General features: G+C 48.1%; 1 protein-coding gene across 2 annotated transcripts in view; it reads right to left on the reverse strand.

Annotated features, from left to right (window-relative positions):
- Window positions 1-24,513, reverse strand: part of ADCY5 (adenylate cyclase 5) — a 153,761-nt gene that overhangs the window by 67,019 nt on the left and 62,229 nt on the right. The gene's annotated exons all lie outside the window — the stretch shown is intronic.

Consider the following 24,513-nt stretch of genomic DNA (forward strand, 5'->3'; position numbering starts at 1 on the left):
CAGAGTGCGGACGACTCTAGAGACACGGATTCACTGAATAATCTCACTGAGCGTGTCCACAGTCCCAAAGGTGAAGAAAGCAGCTATACTGGCGATGCTGTGCCTGACTGGTGTAGGCTGGGGGTGGCAGGAGCCCACGAGGAAGGTTCCATGAGGGTGGCAGGATTTCACTTTTTGAAAGTTTGATAGAGTCCAGCATAGGACAAAGGGATGCCCTTTTGCAGAGAAGCCTTAGCTTATTATTTCCCAGGGATCAGCTCCAACAAAGCCAGTACTGACTAGCTAACCATGAGATCCCAGCACTGTGCTAAGTCCCCTGGAGAGTGAGGGAGGAAAGGGTCCCTGGCCAGTAGCCATCAGTGCCCACAGGGGTCTCATCTCCCCTTCCTAGGCTTCCATTCCTTCTCTGCATCAAGGCCTCCCTGACACCCCACCACAGCAGCTGGCGAGCGTCCTCTGTGCCCACTGGGATGTGCACGTGGAAAAGTACCGCTGCCCCTCGGGTCAGAAGCAAGGTCTGAATTCTTTTGAAAGCACTATTTACTGAGAAGCTAAGGGAAAACAAAACACAAGGCAACACACCAAAGCAAGTTTACATATCACATTTCAGGAACCGACAAAGGTGCTGTTAAGCCAAAATTTATTTTGGCAGGTACAGCTCCGGGGTACTGGGGTAAACTGATTCTGGTCCTGCCCTCACCTCAGGCTGCACAGGACAGAAGCCACACAACGATGCTCACGCTTCTAGGCCCCCAAAAACGTGATTCGCAGTCTCAACTGTAGAAAGGGAGCAGGGCCGGCTCCTGCACCTTCCACTGTGGTTCCTTCGGCCTTCAAGACAGGGGCCCTGCATGGGTCCCTGGTCCTCTTGGCCATTCAGATCTCAAAAGACTTCCTCTGGGACCTCTACCACCTGGCAGTGGCCCAGCAGACAGATCCCACACTAGTCTTCCAGGGGCCTCGGGAGGTGGGAGTCCTACCTTGACTCAGGTCTGCATTCTGCCCAAGGCCTTGCCCCTCCCCCAGCTGTGGGGTGTCCTGACCATGCGGACCCTCAGCCTGCCCAGGCCTGGAGGCCACATGGACTCGTGCAGGATGTAGCGCCATCTTTCCTTGGAGACACCCTGTAACACGTATCCCCCTTAAGTGAACAGAAAGAGACTTCCTCTCTCCCATCCTAAAGTCTTGCTTTCTCCTCGGCTGCACAATAACTTCTGGCTGAAGGACACCTCCCAGATGCCTTCAGGGAAGGGAAAGCTCAGATTCACAACTCTACCAACTCTGCTGATGACTCAGCTCCTGCAACCCACTCCCCAGCCCCTTCCGCCCCAGAATCCTACCATTATCATCTTATGTAAACATGTGGCAGAGAAAAACCCCACCTATTTCTCACGAGGAAAGAAGACCCCTGTTCTACAGCAGCTGACAACCCAGTTGAGGAGATAAGTAGTCAAGACTGACAAGAACTGGCACTAGGAGGCACATACTGACTCACCCCAGCCCGGGGGTGGGGCAAGGTGGAGACTCTGGGCAGGCCCAGGGTCTGCTGGGTTACAGATAGGCTTCGGGAGGCTGACAGGCAAACGGGAGGGGCCTCCCTGGAGACTGGATCCAGGAGGCTCAAGCTTGTGAGGTACTCGGGGCCCTTGAATAAATAACCTAGGCTCTCTGATCCTGAGAGGAAGTAAGTCCACAGAAGAAAGATACAGCTGAAAAGGCAGACAGTGCCAGACGGAAGAGGCATCTGAATGTCAGCTGAGAAGTCCTGGCACAACCCTTATACAACAGGAGCCATAAAGGACTGTTGGGCTGAAGAACAGCAGGATGAGCGCACAGCCTTTCAGCAAGATTCATCAGGGGCGAGCGTAGTGCAGGGGGTGGGAGATGGGCTGGGGGGCTGCCGGAGAAGCCGGAAGTCTCAGGGAACACAGGCCTACACGAGGCTGGGGGCCAGGCAAGGCAGAGCTGACTCAGAAGGAAGAGCCCCTAAGACCCGGGAGGGGAAGGTCCAGGAAAAGAAACTGTGGCCTGCAGTATAAACCAATGCAGTGGCTATGAGAGGAGACCCTGAGGACATGCCTTCAGAAGTCTCTGGGGGCCAAACAGAGAGGGTAAGGAGAGAAAATGAAATGAGGACATGAAGGGTGAAGGTACAGGCACAGAGAATTCTGAAGAACATTCTAGTTAGGAGACAGCTTTTGAAAGACAAGAGGAAGGCGCCAGATGATAAAAAAAAGAAGTGGGATGTCCCTTAAGGCTGGGAACAAGACAGGCATGTCCATTTTCACCTTTCTTATTCAATGCGGTACTGGAAGTCCTAGCCACACAGCGAACCAGACAAGAAGAAATGAAAGGCATCCAGATTGGAAAGGAAGAAGTAAAAATGCCATTATTTGTAGACGACATGATACTGTATCTGCAAAAGATTCCAAAAGCACAGAAAAATAACTACTAGAACTGATAAATGAATTCAGTAAAGTAGCAGGATACAAAATAAATATTCAGTAATTGGTTGCATTTTTAATACACCGATAATGAACTATGAGAAAGGGAAACTAAAAAAAAAATCCCATTTACAATTGTATTTAAGAAATACCTGGGAATAAATTTAACCAAGAAGGTAAAAGACCTCTACTCAGGAAATTGTAAGATATTGAAGAAAGACACTGAAAAAGATACAAATAAATGGAAGCACATACCGTGCTCATGGATAGAAAAAATTAACATTATTAAAATGTCCAGACTACCCAAAGCAATCTATAGATTCAATGCGATTCTTATCAAAATACCAATGGCATAGTTCACAGAACTAGAACAAATAATCCAAAAATTTATATGGAACCACAAAAGACTCTTAATAGCCTCAGCAAAAGAAGAACAAAGTTGGAGGGATCACACTATCTGATATCAAACTATACTTAGAAGGCTATAGTAATCAAAACAGCATGGAACTAAGATAAAAGCAGATATATAGATCAATGAAGCAGAATATAGAGCCCACAAATAAACCCATGACTATATGGTCAATTGATATTTGACAAAAAGGCAAGAACATATAGGGTGTGGCAAAAGTAGGTTTACAGTTGTTCATATGGAAAAAATACAGTAATTAATAAATAACAACACAAGAATAAACTGTGTTTCACGTACTCACAATTGTAAACCTACTTTCGCCCCACCCTGTACAATGGGGTAAAGACAGTCTTTTCAATAACTGGTATTGGGAAAATCGGACAGATACATGCAAAAAAAATGAAACTAGACCATCTTTCTTACACCATATACAAGATATATAAGAACAAACTCAAAATGGATTAAAGGTTTAAATGTAAAACCTGAAACCAAAAAACTCCTAGAAGAAAACATAAGCCGTAAAATCTCTGATATTTCTCTTAACAATATTTTTTTCTGATGTATCTATTTCCTGGGACAAGGGAAACAAAAAAAAAAAATATACAAATGGGACTTCATCTAACTAAAATGTTTTTTCACAACAAAGAAACCATCAACAAAACGAAAAGACAACCTACTGAATGGAAGAAGATCTTTACCAATGGTACATCTGGTAAGGGGTTAATATCCAAAATTTATTAAAATACTCACACAACTCAACACCAAAAAAATTCAAACAATCCTGTTAAAATTGGGCATAGGACCTGAACAGACACTTCTCCAAAGGGGACATACAGAGGGCCCATAGACATATGAAAGGATGCTCAATGTCACTAATCATCAGAGAAAGGCAAATTAAAACCACAATGAGATATCACTTCACTCCTGTCAGAATGGCCATCATTAACAAATCAACAAACAACAAATGCTGGTGCGGATGTGGAGAAATGGGAACCCTACTGCACTGCTGGTGGGAATGCAGACCCCTGCAGCCACTGTGGAAAGCAGTATGGAGTTACCTCAAAAAATCAAAAATAGAACTGTCTTATGACCCAGTGATTCCACTTCTGGGAATATATTTGAAGAAACCTGAAACACTAATTCAAAAGAACCTATGCACCCCTATGTTCACGGTAACATTATATACAATTGCCAAGATCTGGAAGCAGCCTAAGTGTCCATCAGTAGATGAGTGGATAAAAAAGCTGTGGCGCATTTATGCAATGGAATACTACTCAGCCACAGAAAAGAAGAAAATCTTACCCTTTGATGGTATATATGGACCTGGAGAACATTATGCTAAGTAAAATAGGCCAGTCAGAGTAAGGCAAGTACCATATGATTTCACTTCTATGTGGAATCTAACAAACAAAATGAACAAACAAACAAAATAGAAACAGACTCAGATACAGAGAACAGGCTGACAGCTGTCAGAGGGGAGAGGGGCTAGGGGTCTGGATGCAAAAGGTGAAGAGACTGAGAAGTACAGATGGTAGTTACCAAATAGTCACGGTGGTGTAAAGTACAATATAGTGAATATAGTCAATAATATTGTAATAAATTTGGGTGCCAGGCGGGTACTGGAAATATCAGGAAGGACACTTTGTAAAGTATATGATTGTCTAATCACTATGCTGTGCACCTGAAACTAATACAAAATATTACTGAATGTAAACTGTAATTAAAAACAAAAAAATTTTTTTAAGAAAGTGAAAAGACAGCTCACAGAATGAAATTATCTGCAAATAATACATCACACTTATATTTTTGACAAACATATAAAGGCAACTAAATGGTGCCAGAACATTGGATATCCAAATGATTAACTCTAGCCTCACAAAATATACAAAAATTTACTCAGAATGGTTCATAGGCCTTGTCAGAACATGGAGGCAGCTAGAATGCACGCCTGGACTTTTGGTATATGCTAACCAACCTGGCCCTGGACTTAGCCGTTCCCAAAGATATGCTGATGGACTTAGCAGTTCCCATAAGATGTGTTGATGGACTGAAACCATTCCCAGGGGAATTGGTAATGAACCTAGCCTGATATGTTACCTAACCTGGTGGGGGCGGGGGGGGGGGGCGAGCAATCAGATGTAAATGATCTACTGAATATGTTGATAAGCAAACTCACCCTCACCAAACTGTGTGGTTGACAAGTATAAAAACGGTACCTGCAGAAGTGCAGGTGGGAATCCTACGGGCCCACGAGGAGGACCGGGAGTCCCCATTCCCTGTTCCCCATTCCCCTTGCTCCTATGGGCCCTTGAGTTGGTCCGGGAGCTGCCTCTTCCCTTACCCCAATTCCTCCCCTTTTCCCTCAATAAACCCATTGCTTAATCCCACAGCGGTCTCCGGGTGATTTATCAGAGCAGGGCTACCCTGACATTTTGGTGCCAAACCCCGGGAGGGGCTCTGAGAGCGGTCCCCCGCAGCCCGCGGGCAGGGGAGCGGTGGGCTGCGGCAGCACGTCCCAGGCTTGCCCCGGACCCGCCTGTTGGAACCCTCTGGCCCCTCCTCCCGCACCTTGCTAAGAGATCTGCCCGTCTCCCACAGTAGTCTCTGGGTGATTTCTCAGAGCAAGGCTGCCCTGACAGGCCTAAATGTAAAACCTGAAACTATTAAACTTCCAGAAGAAAACATAGGACTTTGGGTTAGGAAAAGAAATGTTATATACAACAGCAAAATCATGATCCATAAAAGGAGAGAAATGGTAAATTGATAAATTAATCTTCATCAAAATTAAGAACATTTGCCTTCAAAGGGCACCAGACAAACCATAGATTGGGAGAAAGTACGTGAGTATCACATATTTGATAGAAAGACTTATACCCAGAATTCCCAAAAGTGAACAATAAGAAAACAAATAAGAATCCCACTTTTGCTTTTTTAAAAAGACCCGAATAAACAACTCACCAAGCAATCGTAACAAATAGCACATAAGAGGGTACTCAAAGTCATCGGCCATTATGGAAATGCAAAGATTCAAACACAATGAGATACTACTAAACACTATTAGAAAGGCTAAAATAAAGTAAAATAAAATTGTAAAATGAAAAGAAAAGAAAAAAGAACTGCCAATACCGGGGCTGGTAAGAATGTGGAACAACTGGAGCTCTCTCTTGCACCTTGCTAATAGGAACGAAAATGTAACAGCGACTTTGGAAAATTGTCGATTTCTCATAAAGTTTAACGGACGCTGGCCATGTGACCAGCAACCTCACTCCTGGGTATTTGCCAACATGAAATGAAAAGTATGTTCACACAAAAGTCTGCGCAGGAATGTTTATGGGATTCAAGTCATCTACAAAACAGAACAATCTAGTTATACATCACCCATTTTCAACTGGTGTGGTGCAAGAATTTTAAACCATGGATACCTGACTGGTCAGGGGCACTGACCTCTTTTCCTTTAGGTTGTCACATTAAAAAATGACGACAGCCAGCACAACAATAGTCATGTGGTGTGAATGAAGCAGAATTATACCTATTTTTTGTCAGATCGGCAAAATATACTTCTTGGTGTGCTGCAGAACTTTAGTAATTAGTTTATATGTGCCGTGAGATAAAAACGGTTGAAAATTCCTAACATACATCATGGGTGAGTCTCAAATACACTATATGCAGGGTGAGAGAAGACATACTCAGAAGGCTCCATGTTGTATGATTCCATTTACGCTGCATTCTGGAAAAGGCAAAACTGCAGACTGCAAGCCAGTCAGAAGCTGGCAGGGGGAGAGCGTGACTGAAAGGGGCCACAGGAGGACACCCCTCTGCGTGGTGGAGCTGTTCCATAGCTTGATTGTGTTGGTTACACATCCTCATGCCTTTGTCAAACCCACAGAACAGTGCACGAAAAAGGGTCAGTTCTACTATATGTAAATTATACTTGGATTAAAAAAAAAAGCAAAACAGGAGTACAATCCAGGAAGGACTAGGAGAGAGAATGTGAGGAATCAGCTGGACAGAAACAGGGCAGCTTTTCCCCTCTCTGAGGCCAGAAAGAAGGGCCAGAGCCCGTTTTGAGATATAACCCACAAGGTAATTATCAACTGGCCCCTCCGGCGTCTCAGGACTAATCCTCCAGGCCTCTCTTGCTGTAATCCGACTCCTCCTGCTGCCAGAAGGCCAATAGCAGCAGACAGTGCAAATCCAGGTAAAATGATGAGTTGTAATCCAAGAGGGGTCCAAATGGTTCAGTCCTTTCTCTCATTCACTCAACACAAAATGGGGTGAGCAAAAAGAGTTGGGAAGGGTGATTTCAGCAAATCGAATCTGAGAGTGAAAAAGTAAAGAGATCCATATGTCAAACACACACACCACCCACCAAAAAAGCAGGATTCTGTGCACCAGGTCTTAAGAGATGCTGAGGCCCCCATGCAGATGCTAATGTTGTGAATGGAGAGGAGGCATCAGTGAAATCTCATTGAATTCCATTTACAGCCTTCTTGAAGGAATTTTTAGCTTAAAAATAATCTCACAGCTTGGCATGGGGTCCAAATGCTGACCAGTTCTCTTCTCCACTAAAAGCAATGATCAATTACTGAGCCCCTTCGCATGCCCCACGACGCAGATGTAGTAAAACTATAAACCCTGTCCTTACGTAAAAGACCTAATTAGTAAATAACTGGTACCACTGACAACAGTAGGTAAAAAAAAAAAAAGGCCTCATTGAGGGTTTGTTGGCTTTCCCTGTGCAGACCCTGCGGGACTTCTCTAACCACAGGGAAAGTGTGTGAGAGAGAAAGGGATACCTACATTACACCACTCGGAGTATTGGGAGACCCAACAGCACAGAAAACCTCAGCCCTGGCGGTAAGAAGCCTCAGCATCTGCTTTTCTCTCAAGGCCTGCAGATGATTTGGGTCCAGGTGGTCCCAGGACCACACCAGGAGCAACCCCGCTGGAGGGGAATAGTTGGAATTCTAGTCTCTGACTGGAAACCCAGGAGAGATGCCTATGAATATTTACCACTCCGGCTGGCATTTCTAAAATCCCAGCACTTCAGAAACCCAGTCTCTGGCTGCCTGCTGGCTGCAGGTTTGATTTGGCCGCGAGTGAAGTGAGTGAAGTTACAGTGCTCGGTTTCCGCAGTGTCTCCTCTGCAAAGGCTCAAAGAAACCCCAGCAGCCGGCACTTGGCGCTGCACTCAGGGCTGCCTCCTCTCTGAGCTTGCAGGGGGCTCCACGGGCCCACTGCCATAGGCTTGCTACTCGCTGATCCCAAGAGAGGGGCAAGGCAAAGAGGACTGAGGAATGAACAGGTCTGGAATGGAAGGACACGAGTTGGCGCAGACAGTCCCGCAATCTGCTGTTTCCCATGGCTTCTGCTAGCCCCTTGCAGTGTGGTTCACAGGGAGTGTCTGGCGGTGGGGTGGTGCTGAGGAGAGGAGGGAGGGAATCAGTATTCCCCAGGGAGCCAGGCTTAGTGGTGGGGGGCGCAAGATGTTCGGTTAAATTTGAATTTCGGATACACGACGAATAATTAGTTTTGGATAAGCGTGTCCCATGAAAGATTTGCGACTGAACTTTACCTGGCACTGCTGCCTTTTCAAACCTGGCCGCCCCCAGCAATGACAACCCTCCCCCCTATCCCCACCCCGGGCAAAGCCCATCACACTAAGGGTGACCGGGCTCCCACTCCTCTCCACTCCCTCTTCCAGATCCTCCTCCACTCTCCCTGGCTCCTGCACAGACAGACCCCAGGGCATTCTCTTCACTCTGGAGTTGAAATTTCCTCAAGTAAGTGCAAGGCAAAGCTGGGATCTGATTTTCCAAACCCGCCCTCCTGGCCACAGGGACTAGGCAAGCTTCCTGGGGGCTGAGGACCAGCTCCCCACTACTGAGTATTAGGAAGAGAGGGGAAGTCCTCCCCTGCAGGTGTACCTGGAACCCCAGAGCTAACGGCAGGCACAGCACCTTCCTGTCCTAGTCCTTTTTCTGTTTACAAACACACAAAACTAGCAATGGAATGAGACCCAAATAAAAGTCCTTCCACCTGCATCAGATTTCATTTGTTCTACACGGTGGTGGGGAGAAGCTCAAGGACCTCGGCAAAATCCTATTATTATATAAAATAAAATAAATCACAGAAGGATCATCTTAAATTATATACTCTAAGAAGACATGTTGGCACGGTGCCTTATATGCTGTACCATGCTCTATCAGGTGCTAAATGGCTTTTAAAAATATTACATATTTTTAACTTAAAAAAAATCATAGTGACACTTCTTTAAAATTTTTCCTTGACCAAGAATAAAGACTGCTGCAAGATTGTTTGATGATCAAAAGTGTATTCTCTCTACTTGGGGGCTTCCAATTTGAGGTCCTCTTTCACTGGGGTGGTTGGTCTACCTCCTCGCTTGTAGGCAAGCAGGACCGGCCTCTCTCCTCCCTTCATTCCTACCAGGGTCCTGCCCAGATGGCAGCCCTCCCTCCTCTCCATCCCAGCTAGGATCCAGCTGCTTAGGGATTGTCCATCTCTTCTACTCCAGAATCTCCTATGTCAGAGATCTTTCTATCTTTTTACATCATAACACCCACTCAAAAGCCTGCCCTGACTGCCTATTGCCAGTACGATAAAGCCCAAACTCCTGCGCTGGCATTAAGATTCATGGTTCTCATCGGGGGCCATGTTTCTGTTCTCCTCACCTACCCCAACTAGACAGTCTACTCACTGCCTCTGGCAAACACCCATCTACAGTATGATTCTAAAAGTATAATGTTTATTTAATACAAGTTTACTGTGATAAACTCAGAGCATGAAATAATAACAAATTAATCATTAGCACCTGCTTAATACATTTTTAGGAAAGGCAAAATAGATTAAAAGGTGAAGAAAGACAACATCCAGAAATGGTTGGGTACAGCAATTTACAGTCTGCAAGAACACTTTCACACGTAAAATTTCATGGCATCCTTACCAAATCCTCATAAGCAGGTGAGGTAGTCTCACTCCCTTTTGCTAGTGAGGAAACCGAGGCCCGGGGCAGCAGCAGAACTGAATCACAAATTCTCACTGAGTTCAGAGCTAATCCTACTCTACAGCACTGAGTTGTTATTTATCCCAACTTAATTTAGGTCCACTTTTGCTTTCTTCTATTTAATAAAGAAACAGTCAACTTTCTGTCACCCTCGTGCAGGTGCCCCAGGCCTTCTTCAGAGATCCTGGTCACTAAATGCTGCTGATTAGGGACCCACTCCCAGCCACTGCCTCCAAACATGCGCTCTCCTGGGAACTCACCACAGTGTGTGAGAAAGGCCACCACCTGCTCGTGAGACCACGCCTGCTCCAGGATAGTGTCCCTTGGATGTTTTTTCACTGAGATAAAATTTGTATAGCATAAAAATTCACTCTTTTATACAATCCGGTAGTTTTTAGTGTATTCTCAAGGCTGTGTAAACTTCACCACTATCTAATTCTAAAATATTTTCAATAACCCCAAAAGAAATCCCACAACCATTATCACCACTTATTTCCCGCCTCCACTCCCACTCTCAGCTCCTGTCAACCACTGATTTACTTTCTGTCTTGATGGATTTGCGTGTTCTGGACATTTTATATAAATGGAATCATATAATAGGTAGCTTTCTGTGTCTAACTATTTTCACTTTGCATAGTACTTTCAAGATTCATCTCTGTTGTAGCATAGTCTTTTTTATGGCCAACCAATATTCTGCAGTATGGATATAGCTCATTTTGTTTATCCATTCACCAGTCGTCAACATTTGGGTTGTGTCCACTTTTTAGCTTTGTGAATATAGTTGCTATGAACATTTATGTAATAGTTCTTAAATAGAGGTAAATTTTCACTCTCTTGAGTATATACCTAGGAATGGAATTGCTAGATGTTATGGACTAAATGTGTCCCCTTCCCCCCATTCATGTGTTTAAATCCTACCCCTCTCTGTGACGGCATTAGGATATGGGACTTGGAGAGGTGATTAGGTCATGAGGGTGGAGCCCTCACAAATGGGATCAGTGCTCCTATAAAAGAGACTCCACAGGGCTCTCTAACTCTCCTCCCTCCATGGGAGGCACAGTGAGAAGATGGCTGGCCATGATCCAGGAAGGAACCCTCATCAGACACGGAATCCATGGATACCTTGAACTTGGACTTTCCAGCCTCCAGAACTGTGAGAAATAAATGCTTAAGCCACCCAGCCTAGAGCATTTTGTTATGGTAGCCTGAATGGTCTAAGACACTAGGTCAAAATGTTAAACATTTTGAAGAACTGCCCAACTGTTTCACAAGTGGCTGCACCATTTTCTATTCCAACCGGCAATGTACGAGAATCCTGATTCTCCACGTCCTCCCCAACACTTGTTTTTGTCTGTCTTTTTTATTACAGTCATCCTGCTGGAGTGGGGTGGTATCTCACTGTAGTTCTGATTCCCCTACATTTTATTTTACTTTTATTTTTGAAGTTAGAAAGAAGGGAAGGGAGGGAGAAAGAGAGGGAGAGAAACATTGATAGGTTGCCTCTTCTGTGCACCCCGACCTGGGACCGAATCCACAATCCAGGCTTGTGCCCTGGTTGTGAATCAAACTGGTGACCTCTCAGTTTGTGGGAGGGTGCCCAACCAACTGAGCCACCCAGCCAGGGATCCCTCACATTTTCTTTAATCCTCACCCTGATTTTAGAGAGAGAGGAAGGGAGAGAGAGAAACCTCGATTGGCTGCCTCCCACATGCACCGTGACTGGGAATCAAGCCTGAAGCCTAGGTATGTGACCTGACTGGGTCATAACCCATAACTTTTTGAACGATACTCCAACCAACTGAGCAACCCAGGCAGAGCTGATTCCCTTACATTTTAAAGCAAACAGTGATGATAACAAGTGAGATAGTTTATTCTACAACTTGAACAGCTATATCTTTAGAGAGAAATGACCACAATATACATTTTATTTTTGTCATCTTTGGTTACTTATTCCTAGGAAGACCCCAGACCTTGAGTTTGCATCCAGAAGAGAAACAAAAGCTTTCACACAAGAGTACTTACTTGAACAGGGTATCCTTTTAATTCACTCCACAAACACTGATTAAGAGCCTAGTATAGCGCACTGTGGTAGGGGACTAGGAAACCCCGACCCTGGCCACCTGGTTCCTGTCCTCCAGGACCTCAAGTCTGAAAGGATATGAACTCCCCAGGCTCTACAGTCTTTAACCCCAACTTTGTTCTACAAACACTCAGTTTGCAAAAAATATGGCAAAGGAGAGCATACTCTTAACAAATGAGGGATTTTATATATGACCAAGAAATAAATAGAATTTAACAGAAAAATGGATAATGCAGATAAATACGCTTTTCAAAGAAGTAAAACTAAAAATGAGTTAAGAACACATGATATGAAAAAATATGGAAAACCTCACTAGTAAGCAATGAAATACACATGAAAACAATATTTTGCCTATTAAACTAGCAAACCTTTTTTTTTCATGGTAATAATGTTGGCAAGAAGGCAACGGAACAGTCACCCCCTACACCATCAGTGGCGTTGTGAACTGGTACCATCCTTCTGGAAAGCAATTTAGCAATATGCACAAAGGGCCTTCAAAATGTTCACCCTCTTTGACCCAGTAAGTCAGTCCCTTCACAGGAATCTGTGCTCTAGGAACTCAGTAGACTGGGCAGGGCTTTATATCCAAGGGTGATTAAAAAATTTTAAAATGAAAAACAGCAAAATGCTAACTGAAGGACAGCTGAGTAAATTATGGGGCTTCAATACCCTGAAATATGTTGAGGCCTTCAAAATATTTTATTTGAAGAAGATTTAATATAATGAGGAAGTTTTCAAAATGTAATGTCAAGTGGAAGAAAAAGAGAATATGGAATTGCATAGTCAGCATGAGATATGTGTGTGTGTGTGTACGTTAACAGTGGCAGAATGTCACTAGGGAGTGGGATTTTAAGCATATTTTACTTTCCTTTTTCTTTAGATTATTGAATGCTTTCCAACTTTTTTATCATATGTATTACAGTAGTCCCTCTCTGTATCGTGGTTCACTTAACGCGGCCTCACTGAATCATGGGATTTTAAAAAATATTATATTTAATGATTTATTGCAGATTTTTCGCTATATTGTGGGATTTTGCGGTATTGTATATGTATGTTGTTAAAGTTACGTAGGTTTAAGAGTGTAGAATATGTTTAAGAACATAAGTAGTGTTTATAAAAGTGTGGAAAAGGTTAATAAGGGAGTGGGAAAGGTTAATAAGGAACCGGGAATGGTTTATAAGCATGTGGGAAGGGTTTATAAAGCCTTAAAATATAAATAAATACTAAAATAAATGTAAGGTTCATACTTTGCGGATTTTCACCTATCGTGGGGGGGATCTAGAACGTAATACCTGTGATAAGTGAGGGAATACTGTACTCTTGAAAGAGAAAAATGATAAATTTGTATTAAAAACAGAAAAAAATAGATGCTCTTATTTTGATCATTGCAGGCTGAAGGAACTCCTCATGTAACAGAAGATGAGAATTCAAATGCCTACAAAACCAGGTGGAATAAGTCAAATGGGAAAAATATTCAAACCAGAAAAGGAGGTCATGTCTGGGCAGGGGGGACTAGGCAGGCTTTGTGGAGAAGCACCCGGAGCTGGAACTTGCAGTGTGGGCCATCGGGCAGCCTGCATTACCTTGGAGGGCATCCAGGTGGCAGAAAAAACATGAATAAATGGGTGGAGGGCGTGCCAGGCTGCTTGGGGAATGCCAGGAAGTCAATGCTGACTGCAACAGAGCAAGCAAGGAGAACTGGCCAGAAACGAGGTGGAGTTCACGGTTGGATCACAAAGAATACCCACGTCAGGGAGAAGAGCTGTCACGTGACCCAGGAGGCGTTACAAACTCTTGGTGATTACATTTCCAGAAATAAAAAGTATATTAATTTTTTCAATTATAAAATATGCATTCATTAGAGGACATTTCAAAATCATAGGGAAAAAATAGATTTACCACCCAAAGACAAAGAGTGTTGACTGCTTTATTCCCCTTGTTTCCCTTCTTTTTCTCTCTTTTAATCTACTGAAGGTTTTTTGTTTTTGCTTTCATGAAGCTATGATCTTACTGTTTGTATAATTTGGTATCCTGCTTTTTTCACTTAACATTACAATGTGAGTATGTTCCCCTGTTATTATGACTTGTAATGCTGCAGGCTTTCAACAGGGTAATGCGATCAGCTGCATTTCAGGAAGACTAATGTGGCAACGGGGAACGAGGCAGAGAAGAGGAAGGCACTAGAGGTGGAAAGCCCAAAAGAGAGCTGGGAAATGCCACCGATGAGGAGGACTGGGGCCTGAGACAGGCTGGGGCCCTGCCAACGGAAAGGGGAGCAGTGCTGGGGGTGTCCTGAGCCAGGCCTCTGAAGGGAGAGTGTGTCCAGGGCGAGGGAAGGGCTTGGGTGCTTAATCCACGCAGGGAGTCCAGGGAGGGTCTGGCTATGGGGTGCGTGGAACAGGTAAGGCACATTATGACATAGGAGCTAAATGCAAGGGAGAGAACCGAAGAAGAGTTGGAGAGCCAACAGTCAGGTGCCGTGGAAAGTTGTCAGGAGCCCACAGGTGACGGTTGGGAGAGATTAGGTAGAAGAGGAGTCCAGTCCGCAGTCAGGGGGACAGTGAGCGAAGGTGACCCTCAGGATGCGTGGGGGAAAGCAGGAGTTGGAGCTTGCACGGACATGGTATAGAGCGCATGGAAAGGCAGGCAAACCTGATTTACCTGAAGGCAGAGGGAGGGGAGGACTGAAGGGAAGCAGGACTAGCTCTCCCGTGAACCACAGGACAGTGCCGTCCAGCCACGACGGCAGCCGCCCGCTGCACGGGCCTGTGAGTGCGTGAACTGTGGCCGGTCCGAAGAGGATGTGCTGTGAATGTAGAGTACACAGCAGAGTCTGAAGTAAGGTTTTATATTAATTACATGCTAGAATGGTATTCTGGATACGCTGGGTGAAATAAAACACACTGCTAAAATTAATTTCACCCATGGTGTTTTTTGTTTCTGTTTTACTTTTTTTGGCTACTGGAAAAGTTAAAATTATGTAGGTGGCTCTTACGATTATATTTCTGTTGGACAGCGCAGCTATAGAACAAAGGGGAGGCAAACGCAGAAGGGCCAGACCACAGGCTGATCTGCAGAATGTCCAAGTGGTGTTTTGGAAAACTTGACAACTGGTGAATTGACCTGGAGCCCCACCTTCGGGCCGCAGAGATACTGGCCTCCATCCTGGCCTCCGAGGGAGTCATTTCCTGAAGGCTCAGGTTCACTTAGCTGTCAAGCTCAGAGCCCTCTCGAGATGCTATAACCCACAGCAGCCGCCCCCTCTGGCTTTTGGAAGCAAGAAATGTGAAGACAGAAAAGGGAAGGGGTGTCTGGGGGCTGAAGCTGAACCCCAAGGGAAGATGAGGTCTTGGATGGGGGCGCGGGTATACGCTGAGGTATTAGGTTTATCTAGAGATCATGTCAACTTCTCTAGCACGTCATGAAACTTGGGGGTTTGGAGAAAGTGTATAAATTTAAAACCACGGAAGGAAGGGACAGAGCAAGAACAATAAATAAATAAATGTCTGGAGGCAGCACAGTAAGAACTGGGCACTTAGGAGGCTACCTTCTCATCTTGCATTTTGGAAAAACAAACAAACAAACAAACAGCGCTTGCCTCTAGGCAGGTCACTTTTCCTCTGCGAACCTTAGCTTCCTCATCCATGAAGCCGGAAAGGCAAGAGGTGGTGGCCAAGGTCTCTGCCACCCACTTGGGGCAACCCATGCAGTGGCCGTGTCCTGGGTCTTTGGCTGCTCAGGCAGGACCATTGTCCTGAGCACACCTCCAGGAATAGAAGTACCATTTACAGAATTTTCTGAGAAACCTCTGATTTCAAATATTCTGTCCCCTGTTCTCCTGGAATGCAATGGAATACTCAACCTCACACTGTAAAAACTGTAACTTTAAGACAGTCAGCTACACCTGGAAATCATACAAAAGTCTTCCGTCTGACCCAAGCGGGTCCATGGGGAACCCCAGAGGAAGCGGAGTCCTTCAGAATCTATGCCAGGCAACATCCCCCACTCACCCACCCCCAAAGTGTGGGAATCACACATACAAAGCAGAGTGGAAATGCAGATACATTCCCACACCAAGGACACCAGTTGGGCTGAAGGGGACAGGGGAGACAGAGAAGCTGGCTCAGTGAGGGTGCCTTAGAAAGGCGTCTGAGAGGAGCTGGTGGTGGCTGGCCCACCCATAACTGCTTCTCCTGCAGTTCTCTGACCTCTGGGGTGAGGGAGAGTTTGCTTTGCGGCCTGGCAAGACGTTTTGTGGGCTAGAAGTTTATTTATAATCTGAGAGCAAAATGAAGTTTCTCTCCTCCAGAAATCTCATCTTGAAGAACTATTATCCAGCCCCCCGCCTCAAGTTCCCCCACCCCCAGCTTCCTCCTCCCCCTGCCAGGAAAGTCAGACAAGCTTTCATTGTTCTAGGTGAGCAGTGGTGACAGCTGAGGATGGTGTGGGCTGTGCAGGTAGAGAGAAGGGGCTGACAAAATGCTGGAATTGGAGTCAGGGTAGGGAGAAGAGCACCCGACACTGAGTTCTGGTTTCCACCCTGCACAGGTGAAGTGCAGCTTTCCTCACGCCTTCACCACCCATTACCCTTCCCCCAGCCCCGCCTCCTCCCTCCTCCAGTCCTCACCTCCCAGCCCATTTTAGGTCTGCTGAGCTTGGAAGCAAAAAAAGAAACTCTGAAGAGAAAGTGAAATTGCCACGAAGTCGCTTACCTAACCTCTACTGGAGCGCAGCACGTGTGTGTGTGTGTGTGTGTGTGTGTGTGTGTGTGTTGGGGGGGCGTGTCTACCTGTGGGCAGGCCTGGGCACCCTGTGGATTACCCAGGACGGAGAGCACCCTGGGGCTCTCAGGACAAAGCAGATTCTGGGACTCCAGAGGCTACCCCAAGGCTGTCTGGAGAGAGGGAGGCAGGGAGGGACCAGTGAAGGAGCGCAGGCTGGGAGTCAGGACCCCAGAGCTAGCTAGCCTTGTGACTTTGGACAAGTCACACAACCTGCTGGAACCGCAACGCCTTCATCTCTAAAATGGAGCTAAGGATACCTGCTAATAAGACACAGATGCAAACACATTCCTGGTGTAAAGCAATATAGGTTAGGGCTTGGAGGGGTGGGAACTGTATGAAAGCCCTGGGGCTGGCCATACCTCGCTTTGCTCACTATCACATCCTCAACCTCCAGGACAGAGGCTGACATACAGCAGGCACCAAGCCGTGCTTGTTAAATGAATAATACATGGATGAAAGGAAGTTGTGGGTTGCAGGGCACTTTCCAGGCCTTGGGTATTCCTGCTCACATCAGAAGACATCTAAGACCCCCAGCAGTCTGTCTCTGACCCTGAGCGTCAAGCAAAGGTAGGAGAAGGGGCTACGAGACACCCATCCACAGGAATGCCAAGGCCTGCAACAGAATTAAACAAAATACAGATGAGACCAAGAAAGACGGACAAATCAACGTAGCACTAACTGCCATGGCCACCGGGGCCTTGCAGATGGTTTCTATGAAAGAGAGGAGCCATGAGACAAGCCTCCATGTCCCCAGCAGTGGGGTGCACAGCAATGTGGGGTTGGGAACTGGGAGACCTGGGGATAGCCTTGGTGGGCCCCTTCCTGGCTGGCTGACCTGGAGCACAGCGCTGGGAAATCCCTGGAGGCATGAGGAGAAAGGAGATAAGGAGGAACCAAGGCTCGGGCAAGGCTAGGTGAACAGCAGGGGACCTGGAGCACTGCAGGGCCAGCCCTCCTCCCCACCATCTGGGCCACCTGGGCAAGTCCTCTGGGTCCCATGTAAATGGGGAAATGTGACCCCATGGCTCTCAGCTGTGACTCTGGGAGGCTTTGCTGTGATGTGACTTGACCTCTCAGAGAGAAAACCAAGAGTTGGCCCCAGTTTCCACTCACTGCCACTGTCCTGCAAACAAGGGTTGGAAGGGCGACCCAGGCCGGCACCAAGGCCCAGCCCTTGGGGTATGAGGAGTTCGAGTGGAGTCTTCTTCCCCGCGGCCTGGAGACATGACCTGGGTGCCTAGGAGTGAGCCATTAAAGTCTACCATGACTGGGCCAAGTCTACAAAAAACACTCAGTGGGAAGCAGGTTGCAAGTGTTCATTTGCAGACTGACCCTCGCACAGCCCTGCCCTCCTCCGACCCCGAAGCACACGCTCAGCTCGGGGTCCTGCTGGCGCACGAAGTAGCACGCCACGCCACTCGCTCCCCCTATCTCATTCCAGAGATCATCAAGATTAACCTTTTCATTTAGAAAATACTATTTTAAAGGCTGTGGCAGAGAATGTCAGTTGCCCACCTAAATTCAGTCTCCCCTTCTGCCAAAACAACACAGGATGGCTGGACACATGGCCGCCTGGCCAGAGTATTTCTCAGGCAACCTTGCCCCCCATGCAGTTGTGTCAGGCGGAAGGGTACGAATGCAACACATGTGCAGGATCCCCGTTTTCCCCTCAGACAAGCCCTTGCTCTCCCTGGACCAACACCTTTTTTCTCTTCCTTCCGGGCTGGAATATGGATAGGCCCCAAACTCAGCTTTGACCATACAGATGGGGATAATGTCCGTGGGGATGGTGCAGCAACCCAGGTCACTTTGGGACTATCACCCGAGAGAGAATACAGCAAACTCATCTTTGTAAAGCCACTGTATCTTCGAGTCTCTTTGTCACACAGCTCAGCCTGTACCCTAACTAATATACCTGCCAACGGCAGATGTTTCTAGATCTGAACCCCCAATGACAGCGGAATCCCATCCTCCTCCTCCCTTCCCATCGCTTGCTCCGGTGCACAAGGGGAAAGCACAACACGCATAGGGCGCACACAATGACGGAAGGCAGGATGGGGCTGCAAGTGGGAAGGTGGGAAGGCTGCTTCCAAAACAGCTGAAGGTTTCCGAGGTCCTGACAAGTGCTGGGCCTGAGCCCAGACACCAGATGAGAGACAAAGCAGACAGAGTGGCTGGACTCTCAAGGGCGGAAGGAAGTGCAGTGGCCACACTCCACAGACTGGGCAATGGAGGCGGGAGGAAAGGGTGAGCGGGCTCTGTCTCAGCAACAGGAGACGAAACAAGTGTGGGAAAGAACATGGATCTGTGCTCAGAAGACCTGTGTTCAGGTACCAGCTCAGTTACTTATTAGATGAGTGGTGTTGACTCAGCAAGCCTCAGAGTTTTCTCCTATTAAATACGGATGATACTGTCGATGACTTCTCAAGGACTGATGATAAACTAAATAGGGCAATGATATAAAATGTCATAAAAGCAATTAGCCTTCCACCGCCTATCTAAGTTTAGATATAGTGAAAGCAAGAAATGAGAACCCCAACCAATCTATCCTCAGTCCCTGAGAGGAGTGGGGAGGATAAGAACATCAACCGGTATTTGTCAAGTGTCTTGTGACATGAGGAACAGTGCTGGGTGCTTTTCCCAGAGCACCTCTCAGGGAAGGTGTCACAGGACCAGGCCATGAGGGCTCCAGCTTGGAGCCTCAGGGCCTTGCACGCAGGCTGCCCGGCTCCTCTCACGCAGGCTCGGAGAGCCAGGCAGGGGCTAGGGTGGGGCCACGGCTCCCACGCCCTGTGGGCAGCATCCCAGGGCTCTCCCCATGACGGGCAGAGGCCTCCAAAGATGGGGACCGCCCTCGCTGGAGAAGGGGGCTCCTCTCCTCTGTCCAGTAGCGTCGGCAAGCCCTTGCCCGGAGACGACAGACCTTCCCTGGAAAGGCCCCCTGCCCTTTTCCTAACAGCGGGGAACTGGGAGGCACCTGGGGAGCCTCTGCCTCAGAAGTGAAAGCAGAGACCGAAGCTGCTCCCAGGCTCCCTGCCAGCTGCCAGGCCTGGCCCAGCACAAGCACCCGACCCTTTGTGCCCCGCCTGACGGTCCCTTAGCACTTCCAGAGAGCAAAGCGCAGGAAAGCCATCGGTGCCTGATTGCCTTGCCTCAGCAGTAGCTGCTCCTCGGCCAGATTTTGGGGGGAGAGTGAGGGGTGTTCAAGAGGGTGAGGCAGCAAAGGCCCCGAGGTCTGCAGTGAGACTAGGAGGAGGGTGTGGGGCTCCCTGCCCAGCAGTTCCCTTCTTGTCTTTGGGCTCTTTCTCCTCCTTCTCTTTTATAATCCAAGTTCCTTTCTTTCTTCAAAAAATTATTTGAGCTGGTGGAGGAAAGTGAACTCCAAGTCAGGGGGGGCCTGGCCAGGAGGCAGTCCCTGAGAACCGCAGCACCAGCCTCTGATAAGCACATCACGCAGATCCGCTCGTCCCATCTGGCCAGAAGCCCTTGTCTGCTCCCGGGAGTGGAGCTCCGATGCACGCCCAACGCCTCTTCTCCTGCCTCAGTTTATCCCCATGTTCCCTGCTGGAATATGGGCCTCTCTTAGTCCCAGTTCTCACACCCACGCCAGCCCCAGCCCCAGCCCCAGCCCTGCCAGGGTGAGTCCTCCTCACTCTCCCCAAACTCAGGGGCAGCACGTTTGCTCTGACCCACAGAACATAGGCCCAGGAACGCCGGTGGGATCCAGGGAAGCAACATGGTGCCCTGAGAGGCAGGATACCAACCCTGAAGGCACCCACACCCTGAGAGTGCCCAGGCGGGAGGAGCCAGCAGTCCTTTCTCCTCCCCATCTGGAGGAAGCAGGGCCCCTCCCTGGGATCAGAGTGGATGGAAGGAGCCGGAGCCCACACCAGATGCTCTCCATTCCCCGTTCACATGCATGTGCCTGGGATGACGGAGTGTGAGGGCGCAAGAGGAGAGGAACTGCAGCCAGCCTCCCCACCGCCAAACCTCTGTCCTGCCCCACAGTGAGGGCAGGAGAGCCTGGCCGGGCAACAGAGCCACTCCTGACGGTCAGCGGGGGGACCAAGGCCCGTGCGGGGGTGGGGTGGGGGGGGTGGGCGCTCTGGAAGGATGCCTGGGGCGTGTCCTCTGAGCCCTGTCGAAGCAAATGGTCACTCCCCTAGTCAATCAGCTTTGCAAGGTGGTTAACTGGGCTTTCTTTCCTTCTTTTTTTAAAAAAGCCTCACCTGAGGACATGCTCATTGATTTTAGAGAGGAGGAGGGAGGGAGAGAAAGAGAGATAGAAACATTGACGGGTTGCCTTCCGTAGGCACCCCAACCTGAGACCGAACCCGAAACCTATCAGCTTGCAGGATGACGCCCAACCAACTAAGCCACACCAGCCAGGGCGTTATTAACTGGGCTTTCTTATAGAGGGCCACAGCTCCAGCAGAAAGGAGAGCCCGACAAAGCTGCTTTGGACCCCAGGCAACCTGAACCTGAACAACAGAGGAGAGGGCAGAAAGGTGGGCACTGTAACACTTGGCCACCAGGTCTGTCCTCATCCACTTGAGGAATTATCCACAACAAATCGATACCCAGGGTCAGCCAGGTAGCCCTCTGGGTGCAGGGTCCATCCTTGCAAGGACAGACCCTGTGGAGCCTCGGCACCTGACGCAGCGCCAGGCATGCGGCAGGTACTTGCTCGCTAAATGTTTGGTGAGCAGGACAACGGGCAAACATGTTGGGGAATGGCAGGCTTGTCTTAACCACGGCCATTTCCAAGCAGCCAATGTGTACACAAGGAATACAGACTGATCTGACCTCAGCATGAGCCCAAAACAATTAAGAGAGGAAGTCTGCTACAAATCATGCAGTGAATTCCAAAACTATCAAGTGCATTTAGAAATTCTCTGCTGTTTGGTATTAGCCTTGCCGCTGGCTTCCTAGCTTAATGCAGCGAATGAGATAGACTGACAGCCAGAGGTAGGGGCATCTCTCCTGAAGGTTACCAGCGCCAGCTGGGCTGCTCCAGGAACCATAACAGGACCAGGAGGATGTGGGCTGAGGCACCAGGGGGTCAAATTCTCCCTATCCAATCCCCGGGTCCCATAGCAGTGACCCCTGCCCTGAAAGGCCCTGGGGGGTCAGGACAGGGGTTTCAGTGAGCACCTCAAGTGCTAGCACAAGCCACCTAAAGTAAATTGTCCTTGTCCAAACAAACCACTGCCGGCGCTCACAGGGTTGGTCTGGCTTTCATCACTGACACTTGCTGAGCCGTGGAATTGGCCAAGAGGCCAGAAGTCCCCAGGTAGCAGAGGATCAGGCCTGAGGGATCACAGGCCCAGGCTGGAGTCCAATCCCATTTTTATTGCACGGTCGTTTGGGACCCTTAGGACACATCTCTGACTTTTGGTTCCCATAAAAGCAGGATAGGAGTCTGTATTTGATAGAGAAGTTTCTACTGATCATTATGGTCAATTCCCAACTCTCCATATGAAGGGAGTCCAGTCAGCATGTGGCTGGCCCCATGAGACATGCCAGAGACATTCAAGCCAAGGCCCAGGCTTTCCAGGCACTTAAGGTAAGCTGAGGGCTCAGGGGAAACACATGGATAGGTATGAGGAAGAGTGGGAGGTCAGGGTTCAGACTGCAAATGCCTCCATGGGCAACAGAGGCCACGACAGGCTGCAGGGAGGGGCGAGGTTTGGGTGGGGAGCTAAAAAGGGTTTGAATGGAGAGGAGAAATTGTCAGATAAAAGTGAGCATTCTCGGAACACTCACCGCATGGCTGGGGCAGTGAAGAGGCCACCCAGGAGAATCAGAGAATGACAGGTGATTGCACAGCATATTCAAGTGGCCCAGATGGTGAACCACTGCCTATCAGGCTGGGAAGCTTGGCTCGGTATCACAAGGAATAATGAGCCATTGCAGATTGTGAGGGAGGGAGTTTTCTGATGAAATAGAATTTGATATGGCTACTGTCTCCTTAGTGCTTACTGTGTGAATGTATAACCTCATCTAATCTTCGTGACAGCACATGAAGTGGGTGCAATTAAAATTCCCGTTCTACCGACAAAGAAGTGAGGCACAGCAAAGTTAAGCAATTTGCTCAAGACCACACAACTAGGAAGTGGCTAACCACCATACCACACTGCCCCCAAGAAGGAAGAATCATTTGTCTGTAGCTTTGGAATGGAGACAGCAAAAGGGAGGCTGGGTCTCGAAGACCAGGAATATTGTTGCATTAGGGAGATGAGGATGTGGCTGGGGCTGGAAAGAAGAGATGAAGCCAAGCGACTGCATGAGTGAAGTGTTGATAAAATTTGGGACTGACCCACCCCAAAGCCAGGGAGAATCGAATGTGTAGGGGACCCCTGACAGAGATGGGAAAGTTGAGAACAGGACTAATTACAGAGCAGATGATGAGCTCAGATGGAAGAGCTGGGAGTCCTGTGTCTCCCGTTGAGGTGTTCTGCCACACAGCCCAGGTCTTCACAAGCTACCCTCCAGGGCACCGAAGGCCCCACCCTCTCAGGCCCTCCACAGGCCCCATCTCCTGGTAACACCTGCACCCCCTACCACAGTCCTTCCCCCAGAGCAGCACGTCCATTCCCGGGGAAACGGACAAGACCTGGTTAGTGTCTTTTCACTGCCACGGAGTCCAAAGTGGGAGACTTACTATATTGAAGTCTGGGCGTGTGAAAGCATGCACGCATGTGTCAAGATCCTGCAGATATAAACAGCTCCACCTCCAAGAAGGAAGCACATTCTCATTTTTTCTCTGTGGACGACAAACAGAGATAAACCAGGTGCTGAGCTTTCCCAGGTGCTGCCAGGAATCGTGGCCAAGAGGGCTCTCCACAGTCTCTTCCTGAGACTCTGTGTCCTGATAGTCAAGTGTCAAGGCATCATCCCAACAACCCCACCTACCCTGCCTCTGGGCTCAGCCACCCATCTGGGACAAAGCAATCTAAAGAATGAAGGATATTTACAACCCAAGGTCAGCAGGAGCCACCTCGCTTTCTTGAAAAAGAATGTGTGCAGTTAAGAGTTCCTCCAAGAATTCATGAGGGGTCGGCAGGACAAGAGGCCTCCTGCAGTCCAGTCACTCTAAGGGCTGATTTCATCCTGCAGCATTTACTGAGGTTCCACTGTGTGCTGGGCACTCTGGCATCTGCGGAGACTGGGCAGGGCACTCGCACTGCTAGCGAAGAGCGGGGAGGCTGGGCAGGGTGACCGCAAAGGCCTCATTTAGCCCCAAGAAGCAAACACCTGTTCATCTGTCCACGTCAGTGTCTGTCCTGGTGACTGGGGCACACTCCATGAGGAAGTCCAGCAGAGTCCCACATCTGGGGTCAATGCAGGCCTTCAGAGTGGTGGCGGGAGCCGTGGTAGTGATAGCGATTATTATTATTTTTAATCCTCACTGGGGGATATGTTTATTGATTTGAGAGAGACAAAGGAAGACAGAAAAACATCGATGTGAGAAACATCGATTGGTTGCCTTCCATATGCACCCCAAAAGGGGATTGAACCCGAAACTTAGGTATATGCTCTGACCGGGAATCGAACCTGCAACCTTTTGGTGTACAGGACGATGCTCTAACCAACTGAGCCACCTGGTCAAGGTGTGATGAGGGGTTTTTAACCCAAAAGTTGAATTCTTTGGTGGCTGTTTGGGGACATGCTTGGAACAGACCTGGAAGTCTTCAGTCTGCTTGGTCTCCAGGGAAAGGGGCTGCGGTGGGGTACAGAGCAGACTCAAGATGCAGGGCAGTTCTGCCCGT

This window comes from Furipterus horrens, unplaced genomic scaffold (assembly GCF_987537825.1).
Source record: "Furipterus horrens unplaced genomic scaffold, mFurHor1.1.pri manual_scaffold_1, whole genome shotgun sequence".
Lineage (NCBI taxonomy): Eukaryota > Metazoa > Chordata > Mammalia > Chiroptera > Furipteridae > Furipterus > Furipterus horrens.